Genomic DNA, 23,930 nt, shown 5'->3' with positions numbered 1-23,930 from the left:
TGTATGTGAGGGTTTGGCCATAGCTGTCATTACAGGTTGGACCTCCCTGGTTTGGCATGCTCAGGACCAGATCTGTTTTGAATGAGGAAATTTGCTGGACCAGGGTGGTGTTCTGCTGCCAGCTCCTAAGTATTTCTGGCCAGCTGGAACACTGCCACTGGCCCCTGCCATGCTGTCCTGGCCTACGTCCCATCCCTGGCTCCCAACCCCACTGCAGGCTGCCCTGGTCTCCTGCAGGCTTGTGGCAGCTCCAGGTCCCAGCCCTGCCACAGCAAGCCTTTACTCCCAGCCCTGCTATGGCTGCTGTGGTAGAGTTGGGAGCCAGGGCCACAGCAGCAGCCATGACAAGGCTGGGAGCTGGGCCTCTGCTTCCCACTGCATCTCACCGGCTCCTCAGCCACATGGCTCTTCAGTGTTCTGGCCATGCGGCTCCCCCACCACTCCTGAGCCATTGCATGTAGTGGATCCTCTGCTGCTGCTGGGCCACCACTCCCTACTGTGGTACCCCAGCTATTGTCAAGTCCTGCTCTGGCTGTGAGGCTCCCTGGTTCAGCAACATCCATGGTCCTGACGGATCACGGATGTTGCCAAACCAGAGAGTACAAGATTTGACAGGTGAAACCTATATATGACAAATGCACAAAAAGGCAGTTATTTCAAAAGAAAAAAACAAATTATGCAATCTAATGAAATATTTGATGACAAATATGGCATGTATTCACCTGAACTGTGATCACTCTGGTGAAAGAAAAAAAGTTCTGCAGATCTGTATTTGTCCTGAAATCCTGGTGGCCAGAGGTATGTGTACGACAGAGGCTGGAAGTTCATTTTAACCACTTAATAGTTTTACACACACACACACACACACAAAATCCAGCCAGACTACTTTGGAAGTGTGTAAGGAAAAGATAAAGAAAATTAAGTTACCATAGATTGCCTCACTGGGTATACCTAACCTCAGTGGATGCATCTGGGGGTTTGATCTTACCTCACCAAAATCAATGAATGTTTTGTCATTGACTTTGGTAAGAGCTGTGTGAGATCCTTGAATGCTCTCTGAAGAAGACTCTCTCAGCTATAATAGTCATATACTCAAAGGCAACTCTGGGTTCATGTATACTTTTGCAGGTCTGACAGTTTTTCAGTCCAATATTCATAGTCCTGAAGAAACCATTGTCATAATTTAGTTTGACCTCCTGTGTAACACAGGGCCATAGAACTCCTCCAAAATAATTTCTAGAGCAGATATTTAGAAAAATATCCAAACATGATTTAAAAACTGCCAGAGAATCCACCAGAATCCTCAGTTTACTCTTCCAGTAGCTAATTACCTTCACTGTTAAAAATGTTACATTTTATTTCAGTTTAACTTATCTAGTTTCAGCTACCAGCCATTGAATTGTATTATACTTTTCTCAGATAAACTGAAGCAACAGCTAAACAACCAATATTTGTTTCCCTTGTAGGTACTTACTGTCTGTAGAAGTCACCTCTTAACCTTCACTTCAATAAGATAAACAGCTCGTGGTCCTTTAGTATATCACTGTAAGGCATGTTCTTTAATGCTTTAATTGTTCTGGTGGTTCTTCTCTGAATCCTTTCCAATTTATCCAAATTTTTCTTGAACTGTAGACATGAGTGCTAGACACATTATTCTAGCAGTTACTGAACCAAATTCTTTTTCTCTGTTAACATCTTTTCTCTGTTACTAAGGGTAAATTTTAATCTTAGGAAACATCCCCTTGTACTCTAGAATTGCTCTTGGTCTCTTACTTTTTTTCTAGAACTAACATTTAATGAAATTCACTAACCAAAATAAACAAATAAATACTGATCATCACTTTGGCAGCTTACTACACAACTTATTGTCCCTGTCCCATCTTTAAAGGTTCTCCTACTTGCCTGGCAAAAATAATTAAATCCCAATTATCCAGTTATCTCAGGGAACATTGGAAATGTGCAGTTATTGGGCATTTTATATACCCTCAAGTTTTATTTTTGAAGTTTGTATTCCTAGGATGTAGCCAATATGTGGACAATTGATATTCAAATCACCAAGAATGCTCTATACTAGCAGAATTAAAACACGTTACTTCAATATGTATTATAAACTGTATAGCATAGTTAGCACCAACTGCACTAAGTGCCTGATTTTGTAAGAAGCTGAGTGCCTCAGAATTGCTGTTTGAGCAAAGAAAGAGTAAAAAGATTACATTTTTTATATATGGAAGATCTATGTTGGATGACTGATAGCTGAGGGGTGTTTCCATGCTATTTTTAAAAGACTCTGTAGCTAAGCAAATAAAGTTTGTTTTTCTTACTAAAAGAAACATGTAGAGGCTGATGTTAATATGCGTTTATTAATATTAATAATGTTGAAAGTTTCTACAATTGCCAATAAACCTGGTTTGATTTCAAAATGGTAATCAGGGCCATTAAAACAGAAAATAAGGAATTCCAGACCTCCTAAAATACCTCAGTGCTTACAAAGCACAAAAGAGAAAGAAGACAAAAAATTGCCTAGTTCTTATTATAGATATCATCAAGCTGGTTTCCTTTTTATTCATCTGTCTTAAAATGTCCTGGGACTTGCGCATCATTATCTACAGTGAGCATTGTTAGTAAACAGGGAATTTAAGCATGTTTGTGTTGTTCTGGCTTGTTGCAGATGCTGACCTGATTGTATCACATGCTCCTTTGATCACTTAAAAGCACAAAGGCTTTTACTGCAAAATGTGCTGGACCCGTTTGAAAAATAAATAAACAGACGGAAGTACTTGTTCTGTTTTTTGTTCTAATTCATCATAGTTTTAAAACATCTTAAAAATTCCCCAGCACAAAATATTATTTCTTTGAATATTCATAGTGTAATAGCTTCTCTCAGATGGAGAAATGACCTTGATTCTTCCTTAAGATGATAAATCTTCTGAAGTTCCCTTAAAAGGGAGGCTGGTGCTGGGAGGTGCCACATAGGATTTGAAAACATACAAGGCCCAGTCTTGACTTGTACAGATAAATGGAGATTTGCCACTAGGACAGTGTGAGGCCCTTCATGTAACTAGGACATATAAGCCGTGTCTACACGTGCACGCTACTTCGAAGTAGCAGCACTAACTTCGAAATAGTGCCCGTCACGGCTACACGTGTTGGGCACTATTTCGATGTTAACATCGACGTTAGGCGGCGAGACGTCGAAGCCGCTAACCCTGTGAGGGGATGGGAATAGCGCCCTACTTCGACGTTCAACATCGAAGTAGGGAACGTGTAGTCGTTGCGCGTCCTGCAACATCGAAATAGCGGGGTCCGCCATGGTGGCCATCAGCTGAGGGGTTGAGAGACGCTCTCTCTCCAGCCCCTGCGGGGCTCTTTGGTCACCGTGTGCAGCAGCCCTTAGCCCAGGGCTTCTGGCTGCTGCTGCTGCAGCTGGGGATCCATGCTGCATGCACAGGGTCTGCAACCAGTTGTCGGCTCTGTGGATCTTGTGTTGTTTAGTGCATCTGTGTCTGGGAGGGGCCCTTTAAGGGAGCGGCTTGCTGTTGAGTCTGCCATGTGACCCTGTCTGCAGCTGTGACTGGCACCCTAATTTCGATGTGTGCTACTTTGGCATGTAGACATTCCCTCGCAGCGCGTATTTCGATGTGGTGCTGCGCAACGTCGATGTTGAACATCGACGTTGCCAGCCCTGGAGGACGTGTAGACGGTATTCATCAAAATCGCCTATTTCAATGTTGCCACATCGAAATAGGCTACTTCGATGTAGGCTTCATGTGTAGACGTAGCCATAGTCTAAACTGGTGCTCTTGATAACATAGCAGTGCCATAATCACTGGAACTGTTCAACCTGATGGTTTAAGTCTACCAGGTGCAGACAACAGGAACTTATAATATTCAGCACTCCTTAAGACGCCAGACTCGAATGAAGTGTCTCTCTGGGAAAAGCCAGTTTTGCCTTTAAAAAAAAAAGTTTAATATTTGCTCTCTGATAATCTTAAAAGCTTACTCTATAGGTCATTTCTTCATAATGTTATTATTAGCCATCAATTCTTATCCTCTGGCTTACATTTTCAGATACTCTTGTAGCATATATTTAAGTATATAATCAAAATTTTCTATGTACAATTCTTGTGCATGCAAATAGGCTACATCTACATGAGAGGATTTTTCTGACAAAACAGGGCTTTTGTCAAAAAAAAAACCTGCAGAGCATCTACATTCAAAATGTGCTTTGTTGGCAGACTTCTGAGAAAACCCAGCACATCTGCCTGGAACATTGTGCCTCTCCATGTTGAGGAATAACACCTTTGTCAACAGACATTTTTCTGTCAGCAAAAAACTTGTGTAGATACTCCAGGGGCCCTTTTGACAACAGACAGGACTTTCAGTTCACTGGGAAGCCCTGTTTGCTGAGCTTCCAGTTGACTGTTCAGTCGAGGGAGGGGCCAGGCAGCCTGGCTGCTCTCTGTTGACAAAGCAGATTGCTCTTTCAATCTGATTTTATGTGCGGAGGTGATCTGTCAACAGAAGTTTTGCTGGAAGATCTCTTCCAACAGTCACTTCTGTCGACAGATGCTTCTTGTGTAGACATGTCCATAGATCCTTGTATTTGTTTATGCGCATGCCCATGTTGAGTGTATTCCTTTCCAGGCATACAGTGAATACAACTCAAGTTAGCAAACTCTTTGAACACAAGATATAACATGTCATTTAGAAATCTCTTTGGTTGTGCATATGTATTCAACAGGGATTATATGAGTCCCTGAGGCAAGTGCCCAATGTCACATAGTAAGTCAGTAGCAGAGTCAGAGAGAATTTCGATCTGTTGACTCTCACTGCCTAATAATAATAATTAATAAACAGCAACATTATTATTACCACTAGTAGTAGGTGTAGTATATTGCATTAGCATATCTCAAAGTGCTTAACAATCTCTAAAATATTTAGCCTCACAACATGCCCAAGTGGGACCAAAGTACTATTATCCCCATTTTACAGGTGGGAAATTGAGGCACAGAGCAGCTTAGTGAATTGTTCAGGGTCACATAGGACACCTGTGGTAGAGTAAGAAATTAAATTCAGGTCTCACAAGTACTAGTCTCCCTCCCTAATCCCTGGAACATCCTTCTTGTTCTCTAACCCTATTCCTACTGCAAGATTTACCTAATACTCAGCCTTACTACTTTTATGTTTTATCCAACACAGAAAGAAGTCATATCTTAAAAAATTACAATAGCTTATTAAATGGCATGTTACACTTCAAATGCAAGCTATTAATGGAAATGATACTGTTCTGGATTTAGCAAAATGTCTAAAATCCAGATTAACTACTACTTCTGAAGATCTGGAGGACTGAGCACCGCATACAAACAATGTGCATGCAGTTGCATCTCTCCACATGTGCAACACCATTGTGGCAACTCAGGTGTTTGAGCTTTTACAAAGCTAACTACTCAGTAGAGCTATTTGTGAATACAGTCACCACATCTGCCCTAGCAAGTGCAGTAGCTGCCTATGCTGATGTAGGTTGAAAATTGCACAAATATATTTACACACAGATTCAGGGCCTCTCTTGTAGTAATTTAGATAGAATAAATGGACCAAACTTATTAACATATCCCAGTCACTGTCCAACATTAGACTGTGTTGGACAAAGTCTGGGGCTTGGAATATAGAGCTCTCACTGCTTAGTACCATGGCAAACACACCATTTAAAATACTTTAAACATTTTAAATGAAGCTATGGAGAAGGACGAAAAATAGTTAAGGCACTTGTAATGGAAAGTATTAAATAAGGCTTTCATTTAAACAACATTTCTTGGTCCCTCTCCCTTCAGCTGGAGAGAGGTTTTAGAAGTCCTCCCTCCCCTTTTTTTCTGACAGTCTCAGAAGGTGTCAGAGAGGATAATAACTATTCTTTTGGGGAGAAGAGAAATGAGATGGGCTGGAGCTGTTTTCGTTGCTCTCGTATGATCCCATTTCATTTCAGGTCATGTTTGAGACTCTGCTGGAGCTGGTAGGTGTGGCTATGGCATTGGGATCTCTGGTCTGGTCTGATCAGGCCATTTCTTAGGATCCAGTTGACAAAGGCCCAGTCTCAGGAGATGATGGGTGTAGCATCCATGATGGTGAAGCTCATTCCAGCTGTTTCTATTTCCTCCACAGCCTCTTTTTTTGTAAGGATACACAAAGGGAATAGCTCATCAATTAGGGCTAATTTCCCACACTAATTTTGATTCAATCAGTTTCCACATCTTCTGCTTTTAGCAAGCATGTTTCCAGCCCATTCCTTGAATTGTATCGATGTGGCCTTTTTTTTTTTTTTTTTTGGCTTGGACTAATTTACATTGTCTGATTCTCCTGCACCTGTTTATATTTATTATGGCTAGAAACTTGAAGAGCTTTCCATCAACTTCTGTAGTAATAAGTTATTTAACATTTTACGAAATTTCATATACTTTTTTACCATAGAGCTTACAATTAGGATAAAACTGCAGGCCAAATTATTACAACTCTTCTTATTTTGGATGTTAATAAAATTCAATAAAAACTGCAAGCATCCATGACTGTATTTTGTGCAGGATGTTATGCAATTTTATGAATTTTTTTCATTTTCACTTTTGGAATCTGATTCGCCACTGCCTTTTGGTGTAAAATTTTACACTTGAATAAAGTGGGCTTAAACAACACTATCAAATCAGAATGCATCTGTTTACACCCACTTTGTTCAGGGGTAAATGACTACGCAAAACGCAAGAATGGAGAATCAGGCCCATGATAGGATGGTTCGTTCATTTCAGGATTTCATGTAGTTTTTCAGCGTTAATTAATTTTCATCACCTTGCTAAGAGTTTGGCAAAAAAGTTGTTGTAACCATTTTATAGGTTGATAAAATTAGTCAGAGAGTTCATGTGGTTTCTGAAAGGTCAACTAGCAAGTCAGTACCAGACCTATGTATAAAAACCAGAAGTCATAACTCTCATTTCCTTGCACTGTGTTAGCTCACATGCCATCCATTGCCATGTGATGCTTTCATAAGTGAGACTTTCCTCAGAGCAAGTCTGGTTCTACAGAAATTTCACTCATTACTTAATTTATCTGTATGTGTTTCTCCCTCTACTTTCATTTTATATTTATAATGTCCCACTTGCACATGCCATAAAAATCACTTGAGTAGATTGTGCTTTTTTTTAACTTGGTTAAGTCTGGGAGTAATGCCTACATTCCCATCCCTTTGCATGGCCCACCTAGATCTTAGGCCTTGCTTGGGTCCCTGGCTGTCCAGACGCTCATGCTTGTGAGCAGGAGCAGGTAAGGTGTGAATCTTTGGCTCTATAGTCTATTGACTGAGTGGGAGAGTGGGACATAAATTTAAGGACTGCAGTAACTTATGGCTTGATCCAGATCATGCAAGTCAACAGAAAGTCTCCCACTGACTTCAGAGGGCTCTGCATCAAGCACGTCTTTCCTCCCTGAAGATAGAGGGAAAGGGGATAAACTGTGACTTTCTGAATTAGTTCCTCTGCTGGTGGCTCCTGGGGTGGAGCTGTTGCACACCATCATTCACTCAACCCTGAGCTCAATTTAGCCCAATATGCTTTGAACATTTTCATGTGCAAGATTTTAGGAATGAACAAAACAACTGGATTAGTAAAGTGAAAATAATTTCCCTTGGACTACCTGGAATCTATCTTCTTTAAATCCATGAGTGACCATGAATGTCTCATGTGCAATTACAATGGAAATGAGTGAATCCCTGCAGGAGCTTCATCAAGGGACTTTCAGAGTCTCTGAAAATCCTGTAAGGAGTAAAGGAAATCTTCTCTCCCTGTAACATGTTTCCTTCAGGTTCCAGCACTGAAATCTCTCAGTCTCCTGCAGAAAAAATGTGGTGGGGTGGTGAAAGCATGACAGTCAAGCACACATTTACAAAGAAGAGAGGTTATTATTGTCAATTTCAGATAACGCTTATGAGTCAGATCCCCAATAACTCAGCAGTTCAAAGTAAAACAAAAAATCTAGGGCAGTAAAAGCAGGAGGGTTTTTTCCATCCGTATATGGTATTAAAATTAATCACTCATGGAGCTGATTGACTTACTCATTATGACATATAATAGGCCAAATTGCACCATCCAGTTTTTAATCAGAATTCCATGAATTTTTTTATTTGTTTGGTGGTAGCATAGAAAGGGCTCAAGCAAGACTGAGAAACAGAAGGACCCACTATGTGAGGCCATATAAAAACACATAGGAAGAAATGCTTGCTGCCTGGAAGAGTTTACAATAAAAAAAAGGCAAAAAGGAGAGACCTACAAAAGGGGCATCACAAATAGGCAAAGCAACTGGGGTTGTGTTGTTACATGTTGAACGTCTCTAATCCAGCACGCTTGGGATCTGACCTGTGCTGGACGAGAGAATTTGCTGGACCACAGGAGGTCAATATTGTCTAGCAGTATCACCAACTACACTGTTTGCTGGGTTCCTAGAAGACATTTAGGGGTAAATTACTGCTAAATGACAGCACAGAACATTGAGAGCCAGGATTGGTGGTTTTTAAATCTTGGCTTGACAAGGTCCTGGCTGGGATGACTTAGTTGGGGTTGATCTTGCTAGAAGCAGGCGCTGGACTAGATGACCTCCTGAAGTCCCTTCCAGCCCTATGATTCTATGAAACAAACTTTATGTGACCATGGAAAACTGCCACGCTTATAAAAAGTGATCATCCAGCTAGCTAAAATCATGCCAGATTATGTATGTTGCTGAATGAGAGAGGTCTGGATTAGAAAGGTTCAACCTGTAGCGTCATATCTTTTTTAAGTCATTTGCTGTTTTTTAATATATTTGTTTAATGGAGTCGGGAATAGGGAATGGCAGCAGGGACTGGGTGGATAGGAAGACCAAAGGGGGAAGAGAGAAGGGGAAATGAGGAGCAGAAAAGAGGGAAAGGAAATCATAGAGGACAGAGAGAAGAAGCTGGTGTTGGAGGGATGGCAAGGGAAGTCACTGGGATAAACCACCAATCAGTGGGCAGTAAATATAATTCAGACTTAGAAGTGTAAAAAAACAGTGTACTGGCTTCCCTGATTTTGGAAAGCCTCATAGTTACCTTGTTGTAGCTTTTCCTCCTAACCACTGCTGGAGAAAATCTTGTTGCTTTTTGTGGTGGGTTCTACATGTGGGAGACATTGCAGTATTTACTCCAGCACATTTGATCTGGAGAATTGGGTTAAAGATGGAACCTGGCACCTCAGGAGAAAAATTCTTCTGCTTGAGTCCACAGCTGAGCAAGCAGAGTATCCTGGTTGGGACTCTGATTTAGCAACAGCAAGGAGCAAGCCCTACAGGAAGTCACTGCTGCTCCTAGGGACTTGGCTCTGCCTGTTCAACTTTTCCCAACCCATTTGGCTGGGCAGGGAGGAAACATTGTATACTGCTACCTCTGGGTACACTGGAGACAGACTTTCCTGTGCTATACTCTATGGAGAGCAGGAGGAGACTACAGGTTGAACCTCTCTAATCCAGTGCCCCAAGACCCAACCAGTGCTGGGCAAGACAATTTGCCAGACTACAGGAGGTAAGTATTCTCTGCCAGCATTGCCAACACATCCACTGCTTATTGGGCTCTTAGAAGATATTTAAAGGTAAATTACAGCTAAATAGCAGCACAGAACATTGGTAACCAGGACTTGTGGCTGGAAATAAGCTTTATGGGGCCACGGGAAACTTGACACACCCATGATAAATGGTCACTCATCTAACTAAAATCGTGCCATATTATGGATGTTGCTGGATGAGAGAGTGCTGGATTAGAGAGCTTCAACCTGTAGCTATATGCCCCCATTGACTTAACTGGGAACTGGGATGTCTTACATGAGTAAGGCAGGCAGGATTTGACCCAGTAATAATAAACCTATTTATAGCCTGTATTTGAGGGAATGTTGGGAAACAGTGGTAGCATCATGATGTGAATGTCAATACTGATCATTTTACTCTGTCACTTCATAACTAATGTGATTTCTGTATTACACTCCTTTGGTCTGAGGCAAAAACACTGCTCAAAATTGTATAGTTTCATTATTTTAATACCTACAAATATATACTATTGTTGAAATGGTTTCCTTTTGCTTAGTGGATTTGGTCAAAAATGTGAGGATTTTTAAGGGGGTGGGTGGGAAGGGTGATATTCATTTAATAAACTACTTTCAGACCTGCTGGATGTGAGATAAAGCATCAGCATTACCTTCTCCTGAAGGCTGCAACCTTTGCATTACTACCCATTACTGAATGACATGGTGCAGAAAGGCTGTTAGAGATGGCTAATGCCTATACAGTTGGTGTAATGAAGAAATGGGAGGTTTAGGCAGGGGAAACCACAGCTCCAACAGAAGAAGCTGAAAAGATATAGATAAGATTAGTGACATATGTAAAGGCACAGATACTGTGTGACAAAGTCTGTGCGGCTGAATAGGCTGAAGCCAGTAGTAATAGGGAGCCCATGTTCTCCCTAATCCTCCCAGATAAGCTGTTCCATCCAGAATTATCAGCCTACAATCTTCAGAGTATCAGGCTGAAAATGAAGTTTCAGACTGCTTTGATTCCTCATCCATAAATGAGAAAGTGCCTGAAGGATCTTTATTTATTCTCACTCCCACTGAAACACTCTTCAAAAAGTGCCAATATACTAGCAACAGATGCATAAAGCCTCCCTTACTTTGATTGACAGAACATGATATAAAGCAGCCCTCACTTGACATTTCAGTTTTATAAGACTCCTAGCAAAGGGGGAGGGGGAAGAACCCTTTAAAAACTTCACAAGGAAATAAAAGAGGATTTATGCAAACTCACAGTAAGTGTTTTTGGAATGGAATTTATGTGTTTTCTTGTTTCAGGTTCTCATTTGACACCTTGTGCTGGTGAGGGATAATTTCATTCATTATCATTTCAATCATAGTTATTGTGACTTCTTTTAAAAATATTTTAAATGTTGCTTTTTGATAATTGACTTCTGTGGGTTAAATGCTCAGTTACAAAATAATTGATACGTGGGAGGAATATGTACTTCAATTTGGGGGGGAGCAGGGGTTGTTTTAAAATTAGCCTTCCAAGTAAGAATAAGAATACAGGAAAACAACAGTAATTATTGTCTTCATATGAATCATAATTGTTTTTTTTCTTATGTCTGATCATGGCTACTCCAGGAAAACGGTGGGGGAATAAAACCTTCTAGAAACAGATACTGTGTGACTATCTGTCTAACGTGATAACTAATTAAGCACCATTCTTTCCAGAGAAATTAAACTGAAAAAATCATCTTAGCTTTGGGAATTTACACTAACATTTTCTTATTAACTCTTGTTTTGTAATGTATTTTCTATTGCTGCATGTAGTTAGCTTTGCTCTGGGTATTCAGAAGGTCATTACATGCTATAGACATGACAATACTTAGAGCATCGGTGAAACTTGGGGATGAGAGAAGTATTTTGTCCTTGATAGCCACAAAAAAGAGCTTCTATGTTCAGAGTCTATTCTTGTGCATTCAAGAGGGCAAAATTCAAAATGCGAACTGTAGCATTGTAAATAGTCATCTGTGTGCGTGTGAATGTGTACGCGTGCAAGGAGGAGGGGCTGCACAAATTGTGATGAGTACCAGATGAGAGTCTGTTTTCATACTGAACTGAACCTACTTACCACCAACCTCTCCTGGTACTTTCCACCCTCTAACAATGCTGACAAGGTTGAGCCAAACAGGTGTTTTCTTTTGTCATCTCATTCATCAGCCTTTTGAGTGGAGAGGGGGAGAGAGACACATAATGTAAGAAAACAGGAAGGCAGAATGGTGACTTGACTCTTAACATCCGTGCTTGTGTAGGCAGGCAGGCTCTTCAATAGCAGTGGGAGCTGTATTGTGTATTTGCTTTACATGGAATGAAAGAAGATTGTTGTTATGAATCTGCAGCCCTCACCTACCCATGATGGGATGAATACATCCTCTCTAATGCAGTACACGTTTCACCACAGAAGTAAATTAAAAAAATAAAATAAAATAAAAAAGCGGATCTTAGTAGGGAGAAAGAACAGAACAGAAGCATGATCGAAAGAAACTAGCAAAACACATTAGCAAAACTGCTGGGACATTTGTGAATATTCCAGGGATAATTTTGATTTCCAAATTAGGAATGTTTTACTCAGGCAACTAAATGTTACCAAAATAGGGTGAATTAACACATGACATATTGACATAAGAACAATAGAAAAGGAAAAATATGCCCCAATATAAATGATCTTCATACAACGCATTTAAAATAGTTGGGGAGGAAAAGTGTGGGGGAAGCCACCGAAAAGGTCCACATTATAAGAATGCTTTAAAAATCTACAGAACATCTAATTTTTTTGCCAGTCCTAGCTATAAATCAATTTCCACAGTATTATTGCTTCTATTTGATCATAAAGGGAGTTATAAATGTCATAATGATATTTTTACAGATCACTAATGCATTGATTATAATAAATAGCTAATTTATCCAATATATTTCCATTGGTTGTATCTTTGGGGCAGAGGTTGTTTTGTTTTGCTTTTTGCTAAGAATGTAATATGGAACAATGGAAGTAATGGGCTTAAATTGCAGCATAGGAGGTTCAGGCAGGATGTTAGGAATAACCTCCTGTCATGGTGGAACACTGGAATCAATTTCTTAGGAAAGTTATAGAATCTCTGTCATTGGAAATTTTTAAGAGCAGGTTAGACAAACCCCTTGTCAGGGATGATCTAGATGATGCTTGGTACTGCCATGTGTCCAGGGGATGACTTGATGGCTTCTCAAGGTCCCTTCAGTTCTAGTATTCTGTGATTCTATGAAGTCATCCCATTAAGTCTTAAGCCAGTTTCCTAATTTAAACTGAAGTTTCAACCTCTCCTCCTCCTTGCATCTTACATGAACAAACAAAACCCCGAAAACAAATCACTTACTCTTCTCTCAAACGCTTTTCCAGAAATTTCATGCGTTGCATCTTATCCAGAATAGTTTTTCTATGAAACTTAGTAAAATTGAAAAAATGTCTGTCATAACGCCTAAGAAGTTACTTGAAATTCACATCTGATTATTTGTCTTTTTTGCTCATAACAACTCCAAAATTACTTGTCTTACAGAAGGTCCCAATGTTCATTTTTCTGTTGTCCTTATTGAATACAGGATGCATGGAGGGAAGGGTTCTGGCAAGGGGCCTTAAGGGCTAGGGATACTAATATGAAATTTATAGAAATATGTAAAAACTAGCTTGCAATACCCCATATCAAGTAAGTACAGATCGGGAGTTAAGTTAAGAGCTCTCTGGTGGAGGAGCCCTGAGCTGGGAGTGGCAGTGTTTGTGCAAACTACCATGCTAAGGGTAAGGAAACCAAAGAAGGAATTGTCAGTATGTACATCTCAAAAGAGACATAAGCTAAGAATGGTACTTAAAATAAGGATGTTGGGGTGAAGGGATACTCTATACATAACAGATACGTGTGGGTGCATTTGTGTAACAATGTTAGGATGCACTATTTTGTTTTCTTTTCCCCAGCTTTTCCCCTTTTCTGTCATGTGCATGTTTAGCCGCATGTACCTCAATTCTGTAACTTCAAAATTATTACAGCAGCAAAGTGCAGATTTGTGCTCAGAGGCCGAGCGTGATATTTTTGGGCAAGAACAAAATGCAGTTTTTTGTTTTGTTACTGGCCCCTTTATACACTTGGGCTACGTCTACATGGCGTGCTGTTGCCAGCAGGGTCATGCAAATGAGGGCACTCGACAATGCAAATGAGGAACTCATTTACAAATTGCAGTCCTCATTTGCATATTCTTGCATGATCGCTGTCCCTCCAAAGACTTCAGTCACTACAAAACAAGCTGTGTAGACAGGGTTCTGTAGACCAAACCCCCCTTTTTGACAGCCCTTTATCCTTCATTTTTGTCGGGGTAAGGAGCTGTCAACAAGGGTAACAGGGGTGGTTTTGGTCAACAGACCCCTGTCTACACAGCTTGTTTTGTGGTGACTGAAGACTGAAGACTGGGATAGTGATAATGCGAGACTATGCAAATGAGGCACGTGATTTGTAAATGAGCACATAATTTGCATTGTTGAGTGCCCTCATTTGCATGACCCTGCTGGCAGCAGCACACTGTGTAGACATAGCCTTATGGTGCCGGACTATTATTTGACCAAAAAAAAAATGTGGCATTAAGGAAACAAAGAATGTATACTATGGTGTTTGGCATCACTTAATTGAACAGATCCAAAGGAAGCAATAGCCAGTTGGTAGCCTATCTGATGTCCTTATTTATGGGTCAGATTCTGTCCTTGAGAAAGAATGCTACTCCCACTGAAATGAATGGGCGTTCCGCCCCCATTTGCCTGAGCATAAGGTTTGCTCCATCCTGCATGTATTTAGCTTTCTGACTACCACCTTTGTAAACCATAGGTGACAGCAGATGAAATGGAAGCTAGTAGCCATTGTTCAAAAATTTTCTCCACTGGAACTAGATCCTACATACATCTCATACACATAGTTTCCTTTGAATAGATGCAGTACATGCAATTTTCCTTTGAGTAGATATATTCTGCTCAAGTGTGTGCACATCTAGTCCACTGGTGCTGGAGAATTTAGCCTTTTAGTACCCATAGAGGAACAGGGCTTGCAACTTGTGCTCATGGCCCCTCCTGGCTATTTGAGGTGCTGCTGCACCAGTTCCTATCAATTCCTTCTTGCTGCCCATGGCTTGAGTTGCTGTCTTCCCCTCACAACCTCTCACTCTTTCCAATCTCTTTTTTTCTAGTCGTATATTGTTAGTAATACCCTTAGTATTAGTTAGATGAGTGTTCGTTGTGCTTAGTTTAGTATTCTTGTGACGGGATGTGCTCCACATATGGGACCTGCAGGAGCTGAATTAGGCCCGGTGGGTGCAATCAGCTAATTGGATGCAAGTAAGTGGGGGGAGAAAGCTTTAGGCTGGAACCAGCTATTCAGAGAGAAGCTCACCTGTGAAGGACAGGTGGGGCTTCTGAAAAAGAAATTAGAAGCAGAAGGGGTAGCTGGGAAGGGCTGCAGTTGCTCCCTGGGAAAATGGGGGAGTGTTTTGAAGCCTATGGAGTCATGTAGCCTGCAGTTGCTCCGTAGGAAGAGGAAGTTGTGAAGCTGGCAGGCCCAGAGAAAGGAGGAAGAGCCAGAAAGTGCTCAGGGAATTGTAGAAAGGTACAGGGTGGAACAGGCTTTTACTTCTGGTTATATGGCCCCTGAGCAGGCACCCACAGCAGAGGATGGGCCTGGGTTCCCCAGTCAGCCACTGGGTCAGTGAGTAGGAGGATCGCCTGAGCCTGTTTTTGAGAACAAAATTTTCTACCACAGAAGGGGAGACCGCAATCATGACCTAGCCAGAAGGCTGAGTCATGAAAAGGCTGTTGCAGTGGCTGAAGTGAGACGGGCTGCAGAGGAGAAGCTGACCGGGTATAACCACTGGGAGAAGTGTCGGCCTGACGACATGATCCGCAGAACCTCAAGGAGGTGTTAGCATCCAGCGGTGAGTAGAGCACACTGTCATGTTCCCTCACTGGTGTGAAATATTGTGATCCCCAGCAATGATCCCCAAACACAGCACTTGCTGTGCTTATACAAGGATCAGGATTAAACCTTTAGATTCCACAGGAAACACACTCAGGTGGACAGGGATCTTTACCTATACCAGAACCTGCTCAAACTGGCCACATGGCCCATTTTGTCACTGAGGCCTTCATTGGATCAAAAGTCACCCCCCCTGTTCTGAGACTGCTACTGTTTCGTGTGCTGGAGCCGGTGCCTCTACAAAGAGCGGCAGGAGCTGTTCCCTGTTGAGTGCACTGAGTGAAAGGTTGCATGAGATCAATCAGGAATGAAGAGAAAACACACAATTTCTGACATGCTGATAGTCTGTTTGAGCCTATGTTCCAAAACCACAGAGGAGCTGCAGGAAGGAATGTCAAACAAAGGGTTAAAATCATTTGAAATGGCACACAAAATGCTCCCACAGTTTAAAAATGTTAATCAGTTTTGAAAGTCTAAGGCAGCCCCTGCTGATAAAGAAAATGAATACAGGAACAGAAATAAAATTGGAGCTGCTGAATTAAGAATCTGTGTGGCTTTTCATCAACACTTGGTAGGCAATCCAAATACTGCATCCTGTCATCCAGCACACTGGTGCGCAACACTGCCTCGCTTATAAAACCAGTATTAAGCTTACATGTATTTGTGTAGTAGCCAGTTTCAGAAGATGTCACATGCCATGCACCAGCACAACAGGGGAGAGGACTGGGACACCAGAAGGTATTCTTGCAAGTCTCTGAACCTACTGATTCCTTTCCCTGCCAATTATAAAGATCCTAAGAGAGAAGTTAATTGCTGCATCCCATGGGGACTATCATCTCCCTGCCCCCAGCTCTGGCTGATTTGACAAAAGCAGAAGACGACAGGGAGGAAAAGAGACATTGCCACTGGAGGAAGTAGCAAGTCCTGCGGCAGCTGTTCCCCACTGGGCTCGGCTACAGCAAAGATATGACCTTTCATATAACATCTTCCTCAGGAGACGCCAGTTCCCCTTTAAGTACCAAAAGAGATGAAAGCCCCGGTATTGCTCAAAGAGTTGGAGACTTAATTGGTTTGCTAGATATGCCCTCTCTAATTTAGTTACTCTGTTTACAGGGTATAGTGCTGCAAAGTTCTGTTAGGTATCAGTGAGAGTAGAGGGTGCTCAGTACCTAGCAGGATTGAGCTGAAAGTAATATTTTGGAGGGAAATCCTGACTAGAAGAGGATCCTACAATACCTCTTTTGCTTTGTCAACCATTATAATTTATATGTAAAAAAAATCAAACTGCAGTACGTTCTTCCTACTACTGCAGGCATGAAGGTGCTTTCACCATCCTGTAGACACTAGCAGATAATACATAACAGGCAGCCTTTTTCCTTTCATTATTTTAAGTAGGCACTTGCCTTCCATTAGTTTATTTTAAATGGATTGCATTTTATAAATTCAGAACTTGTAAGCAAAGAGTAGGGCGCTTCCCACAGTCCCAAGCAAACATTACTGATTTTAGCATCTTATCATGCATGGCTGAAAAGTTAAGCTAGTAACTAATTTTCATCCTCTCAACACACACATCCCTAACATGATTAAAAATCATTGTTGTTAACGGATGTTGAAGTGGACAAATGGGTAAGTGAGGAAAGAAAATATGATCCTGCATTACATTTTTCCAGAGCACATATGAAAATACATAGGGTGTAAAAGAAAAAAAGACAAACAGAGAATGCTTCAAGTTTGTGCCAGACAAAATTAACTTGGAGTAAAAAGTATCAAAGGGGCTCTGACTGGAAAAAAAAAATCATAAAAAATCCCAAGTGTTTGTAAACAGTTTAAGCACAGTCTTTCTGTAGGTCTTATACACGGGTTGTATTTGTACAGTAGTCATAGAATATGTAGTAAATAACCACATAATACAGAATATACAGTCTCTTTCTCTTAATTTAATAGGCCATGTCTATGCTTACTAAAAACTTCGAAATGGCCATGCTAATGGCCAAATTGAAGAATACTAAGAGGCACTGAAATGCATATTCAGTGCCTAATTAGCATGCCGCCAACCGTGACACTTTGAAAGTTCTGTGGTTCGTTCGCCTACAGCTCGTCTACATGGGGGTCTTTTTTGAAAGGCCTCGCCAACATCGAAATCCCCTTATTCCTATCAGCTTGATAAAAGCAGTCTACAGGATCATCAGACCACTTCTTGCAGCATGTAGGCATTCAAGTTTCTGCTGATATCTGCCTTAAGCAAAAAACCAAAAAGGGTGTAAATTATATTATTTGTAACACAAAGAGATGAACTGATCAGATCAGCTGATAGGAATAAGGGGATTTCAATGTTGGCAGGGTCCTTTCGAAAAGATCCCCCATGTAGATGAGCTACTATGGGTGAGCGAACCGCAGCATTTTCGAAGTGCTGCAGCTGGCGGCATGCGAATGAGGCACTGAATGTGCATTTCAGCACCTCACTGGTATTCTTTGATTTGGCTGTTAGCATGGCTATTTCAAAGTTTTTAGTAAGTGTAGAAGTAGCCTTAATCAGTTGATTTGAGTTAATTTGAGTTAAGACTTAATCAGTTAAGTTAATTTGATCTAAGCTCAGGAGCTCACCTGTTTGTGTTACAAATAATATAATTTTCACACTTCTTGTTTTTTTGCGCTAGGCAGATGTCAGTGGAAACTTGAATGCCTACATGCTGCAAGAAGTGGTCTGAGTGATCCTGTAGACTTCTCTTTTCCTTCTGGGTCCTTGTTGAACTGTTTGGCCTTTACTTGAGGCAAAATCAACACCCTAAACACTCATGAGCTGTGTCTACACGTGCACGCTACTTCGAAGTAGCGGCACTAACTTCGAAATAGCGCCCGTCGCGGCTACACGCGTCGGGCGCTATTTCGAAGTTAACTTCGACGTTAGGCGGCGAGACGTCGAAGTCGCTAACCTCATGAGGGGATCGGAATAGCGCCCTACTTCGACGTTCAACGTCGAAGTAGGGACCGTGTAGACGATCCGCATCCCGCAACGTCGAAATTGCCGGGTCCTCCATGGCGGCCATCAGCTGGGGGGTTGAGAGATGCTCTCTCTCCAGCCCCTGTGGGGCTCTATGGTCACCGTGGGCAGCAGCCCTTAGCCCAGGGCTTCTGGCTGCTGCTGCGGCAGCTGGGGATCCATGCTGCAGGCACAGGGTCTGCAACCAGTTGTCGGCTCTGTGGATCTTGTGTTGTATAGTGCAACTGTGTCTGGGAGGGGCCCTTTAAGGGAGCGGCTTGCTGTTGAGTCCGCCCTGTGACCCTGTCTGCAGCTGTGCCTGGCACCCTTATTTCGATGTGTGCTACTTTGGCGTGTAGACGTTCCCTCGCAGCGCCTATTTTGATGTGGTGCCGCGCAACGTCGAAGTTGAACATCGACATTGCCAGCCCTGGAGGACGTGTAGACGTTATTCATCGAAATAGCCTATTTCGATGTTGCTACATCGAAATAAGCTATTTCGATGTAGGCTTCACGTGTAGACGTAGCCATGGTCATTAAAGAAAATAATGACACTTTTCATAACAGTTGGCATGTTAGACACCAGGGGCAAGGCTAAATTTCAACTCAAACACTTATACTGTGGCCTAGATATCCCCAAGTAGTTTCAGTCTGATCCAATTTTATTCACTTCTTGTTCTCACCAATTGTCTAGCATAGTTGTGTGTTGCCTAACAGTTGTCACATTCTCGGGTCTGCTGGTGGGGCCTGAAATTCTGTGGCAAATTATTACTAACCTCCTTAGATCTTACTCATAGATGTTGTCCACTTTGCAAAGCACTTCAAGACCCTTGGATGCAAGGTTGCTACATCAATTCAATTTCCTCTTTGTATCATTGACAATAGACAGTTGCCTCTTAGCTGGTAAGCAAGCCCAAAGCTCTAACTGAGAAGGAAGAATAGCCCAAGAAAGCTCTACAATAATTAATGACAACAACAACTAAGAGTTAAACATAGCAATCTCATATGTTCACATTATAAATATTGCCATGTACTGTGCAAGCTGCAGTGTTCATTTTGGTAGCTGGCTGGATAATAAAATCAATTGTTTATTTCAATCGAAGTGACAGGAATGATCTTGATAAAAGTAAAAAGGTGGCATGTACCATACAGTAGAGTATCTGTGCTGAGTGGAATGGAAGGTCAGAGGTTAAATCTTTTGCCTCATAGGTTAAAAAGATGACTCAGAGGCTGTGTCTACATGAGATAAATTTTAATTTATTAATACTGATTATATAATACTGGATTTTATACATTTGAATTTGAGTAGCCTAACCTTCCCATGCGTTCCTCATAAAGTTGACTCATTCCTGCCTGACTCAATTGGCAAACCGACTGTAGGAGCAGTGTATTGTGGGAACCTATCCCACAGTTTCCTCATCCCTGTATCATTCTGGGTATATTCACTGGTATTTGATATCATCTTCCCACATTGCATTTCCCTCATTCCCCTCCCATGGTAAGCAAATGTCCATTTTTCTAGTTGGAAGGAAGGAAAAGTAGGGCATCAACAAAGATCGCCAAATTAACAGAAATCTCTTTCTTCTGTAACTGAATTATCAAGGATTTTATAAAAATCAGCAAGTATGTGTCTTCTCAACTGGCCGTCCACTGACTGTCCCCCCTTTCCTTGATTGCATCGGACCCCTGAAAATAACACAAGGACAATGAAAAGCATGAAGAAAGAGTAGATAGTAAAGATTTGGAAAAAAGAGAGTTGCTGAGGGTAGGATTTTTGGCTTCCCAGTTCATTATACAGCTTCTGTGCACAGTCTCTGTTCTCAACTGGCCATACATGGACTGTCCCCCTCCCTTGATTGCATCTGATCCTTGAAAATATCACAAGGACAATGAAAAGCATTATGGAAGAGTTGATAGTAAAGTTTGGAAAAAAGAGAGTTGCTGAGGGGAGGCTTCCCAGACCACTATACAGCTTCTATGCACAGTCAGTATTCTCATCAGGCCCTCTACCCACTATTCCCTGCTCCAAGGGGTGCAAAGTTAAAAGAAAGAGGATAGAAAAGGCTAGGGAAAAAATTTTGTCCTCCCTCTTCACTACACAGAAATTGCCAACATGGGGAATGGCAGCCATGCCCCGAAAATCTTAGCCTCCGGAGGAGACTCCCCCCCTACCAGCTAGACCGCAGGTCCTTGTTGGGGCATGAGGGGGTGGAGGTGGGAGGCAGTTGAAGTAGTCCCCCAGTGAGACAGAAAGACCTGGAAAACCTTAGCCACTGGGGGAGACTTCCCCATGGCAGCTGCATGTCCCTGTGCACAAGCTAGGACATGGTGCTGCCTGGCAGCATGGTCAGCACCAAATGGCAGGCATGTCCTTTTATTGGGTCGTGAGGTAGCCACATGATGTGGCTGAGCACTGGAAAAACCACAATTGTGTGGCACTTGTGAGAGAGGTGGGCGCACAAATATAAACCACTGAGACGAAGTTTCTCAGCCTCTTAGGCAAGCATGACCCACACAACAGCCTTGCTGCCACGTGGTATGGTGGGGCAACGGCTGGCACCAGGAAGCACAGAAAAAAAATCACAGAATCCCTGAATCCCTGGGCTGGAAGAGACCTCAGGAGGTCATCTAGTCCAGCCCCCTGCTTCAAGCAGGATCAACCCCCACTAAGTCATCCCAGCCAGGACCTTGTCCAGCCAGGACTTAAAAACCTCAACGGATGGAGAATCCACCACCTCTCTAGGCAACGCATTCCAATGCTTCACCACCTGCCTGGTGAAGTAGTTTTTCCTAATATCTAACCTACACCTTTCCCTCTTCAACTTCTGACCATTACTCCTTGTTCTGCCATCTGACACCACAGAACAATTTCTCACCCTCCTTTTCAGAGCTCCCCTTCAGGAAGTTGAAGGCTGCTATTAAATCACCTCTAAGTCTTCTCTTCTGTAAACTAAACAAGCCCAAATCCCTCAGCGTATCCTCATAGGTCTTGTGCTCCAGACCCTTAATCATTTTTGTTGCCCTTCGCTGAACCTGCTCCAGCAAATCCACATCCTTTTTATACTGGGGGCCCAAAACTGGACACAATATTCCGGATGTGGCCTCACCAGTGCCGAATAAAGAGGAATAACTACTTCTCTAGATCTGCTCAAAATGGTCCTCCTAATGCACCCTAATATGCCGTTAGTCTTCTTGGCTGCAAGGGCACACTGTTTACTCATATCCAGCCTTTCATCCACCATAACGCCTAGGTCAGTTTCCATCGTTCTGCTGCTGAGCCAGTCAGTGCCCAGCCTGTAACAATGCTTGGGATTCTTCCGCCCCAGGTGCAGGACTCTACACTTCTCCTTATTGAACCGCATCAGATTTCTTTTGGCCCAGTCCTCCAATTCATTCAGGTCCCTCTGGATTCTCTCTCTACCCTCCAAGGAATCTACCTCTCCCCCTAGTTTTGTGTCATCTGCAAACTTGCTGAGGGTGCAATCCAGTCCCTCATCCAGGTCATTAATAAAGATATTAAATAACACAGGCCCCAGAACCGAGCCTTGTGGCACTCCGCTTGAAACAGACCGCCATCCAGATATTGAGTCATTAACCACTACCCGCTGGGCCCAACCATCAAGCCAGCTTTCTATCCATTTTATAGTCCAAGGATCCAATCCATATTTCCTTAACTTATGGACAAGAATGTTGTGGGAGACCGTATGAAGAGCCTTGATGAAGTCAAGGTATATCAACATCCACTGACTTCCCCATGTCCACAGAGCTTGTTACCTCGTCATAGAAGCTAATCAGATTGGTCAGGCAGGACTTGCCCCTGGTGAATCCATGTTGGGTACTTTTGATCACTTTCCCCTCTTCCAAGTGCTCCAAAACAGATTCCTTGAGGATTCCCTCCATTATTTTCCCAGGGATTGAGGTAAAGCTGATGGGTCTATAGTTCCCTGGATTGTCTTTCTTTCCTTTTTTAAAGATGGGCACTATGTTTGCCTTCTTCCAGTCATCCGGTATCTCCCCTGATCTCCAAGAGTCCAAGGATAATGGCCAAAGATTCAGCAATGACCTCTGCCAATTTCCTCAGTACCCTGGGGTGCATTAAATCCAGACCCATGGACTTATGCACATCTAGTTTTTCTAGATAGCTCAGAACTTGTTCCTTTCCCACAGATGGCTGCCCTCCACCTTCCCCTACTGCATTGTCTAGGACCGTCATGTGGAAGTTGACTTTGTCCATGAAGACTGAGGCAAAAAAGCATTGAGTACTTCAGCTTTTCCTGCATCATCTGTCACTAGGTTACCTCCCTCATCCAATAAGGGCCCCACACCTTCTCTGATAACCTGTTTATTGTTCACATGCCTGTAGAAAACCTTCTTGTTACACTTCACATCCCTTGTCAGCTGCAGTTCCAATTGTGCTTTCACTTTCATGATTATTGCCTGGCATTCTCCAGCCATATGTTTATACTCCTCCTTAGTCAACTGTCCACGTTTCCGTTTCTTGTATGCATCCTTTTTGAATTTAAGCTGACTAAGGATTTCCCTGTTAAGCCAAGCTGGTTGCCTACCATGTTTGCATTTCTTACTATGCAGCGGGATTGTTTGTTCCTGTGCCTTCAGTAAGACTTCTTTAAAATACTGCCAGTTCTCTTCAACTCTTTTCTCCTTCATCTTCGTTTCCCAAGGGATCCTGCTCATCCGTTCTTTCAGGGAGTCAGAGTCTGCTCTTCTGAAATCAAGGGTCTGTATGTTACTGCTCACCTTTCTTCCTTTTATCCGGATCATGAAATACCAACTGCTCATCTACCAGAGGTAGAGACAGAATCATGAACTCCGTGCTGAGGCTATTTGTAAAGGGTAGGTATACTCACAGCGCTAATAGCAAAGAAAGAAAGACATTTCTCAGCTTCTCATATAAACATGAGCCCACAGCCATGGGCTTCCTGGTCCCAATTGAAATTCATGGTCTTCCTGTTACCTAATTCCTGTGCACCTGGAGAGCAGCGGCCAGAGTGGAGCACCGTGGAGCATTGTGGGTTACAGACGGGACACCTCTGGAGACTAATAAATTTGATTTTAAGATGTCGTGCTTCCACACTGGACTGTATTCCAAATTTTAAATTTGGACTTACCACTACACCCACCCAGGTCCAATGATGTTATGATATTTATATTATATCGATATCAGCACTCCCTAAATTGTGCTAATTGTATTTACAGGGAAGACAGTCACATGGTACAATTGACTGCCTTAAATTCGAGTTTATCTTGCAGCACAGATGCAGCCTGAGTATATTTCTGGTCCCACTCCTGTAGTACATAGCTGAAGAACCAACTTAATTGGCTACCCCAGAATTCCCCTTT

This window comes from Carettochelys insculpta, chromosome 5, assembly GCF_033958435.1.
Source record: "Carettochelys insculpta isolate YL-2023 chromosome 5, ASM3395843v1, whole genome shotgun sequence".
NCBI lineage: Eukaryota > Metazoa > Chordata > Testudines > Carettochelyidae > Carettochelys > Carettochelys insculpta.
Note: the sequence above shows the minus strand (reverse complement) of the source record.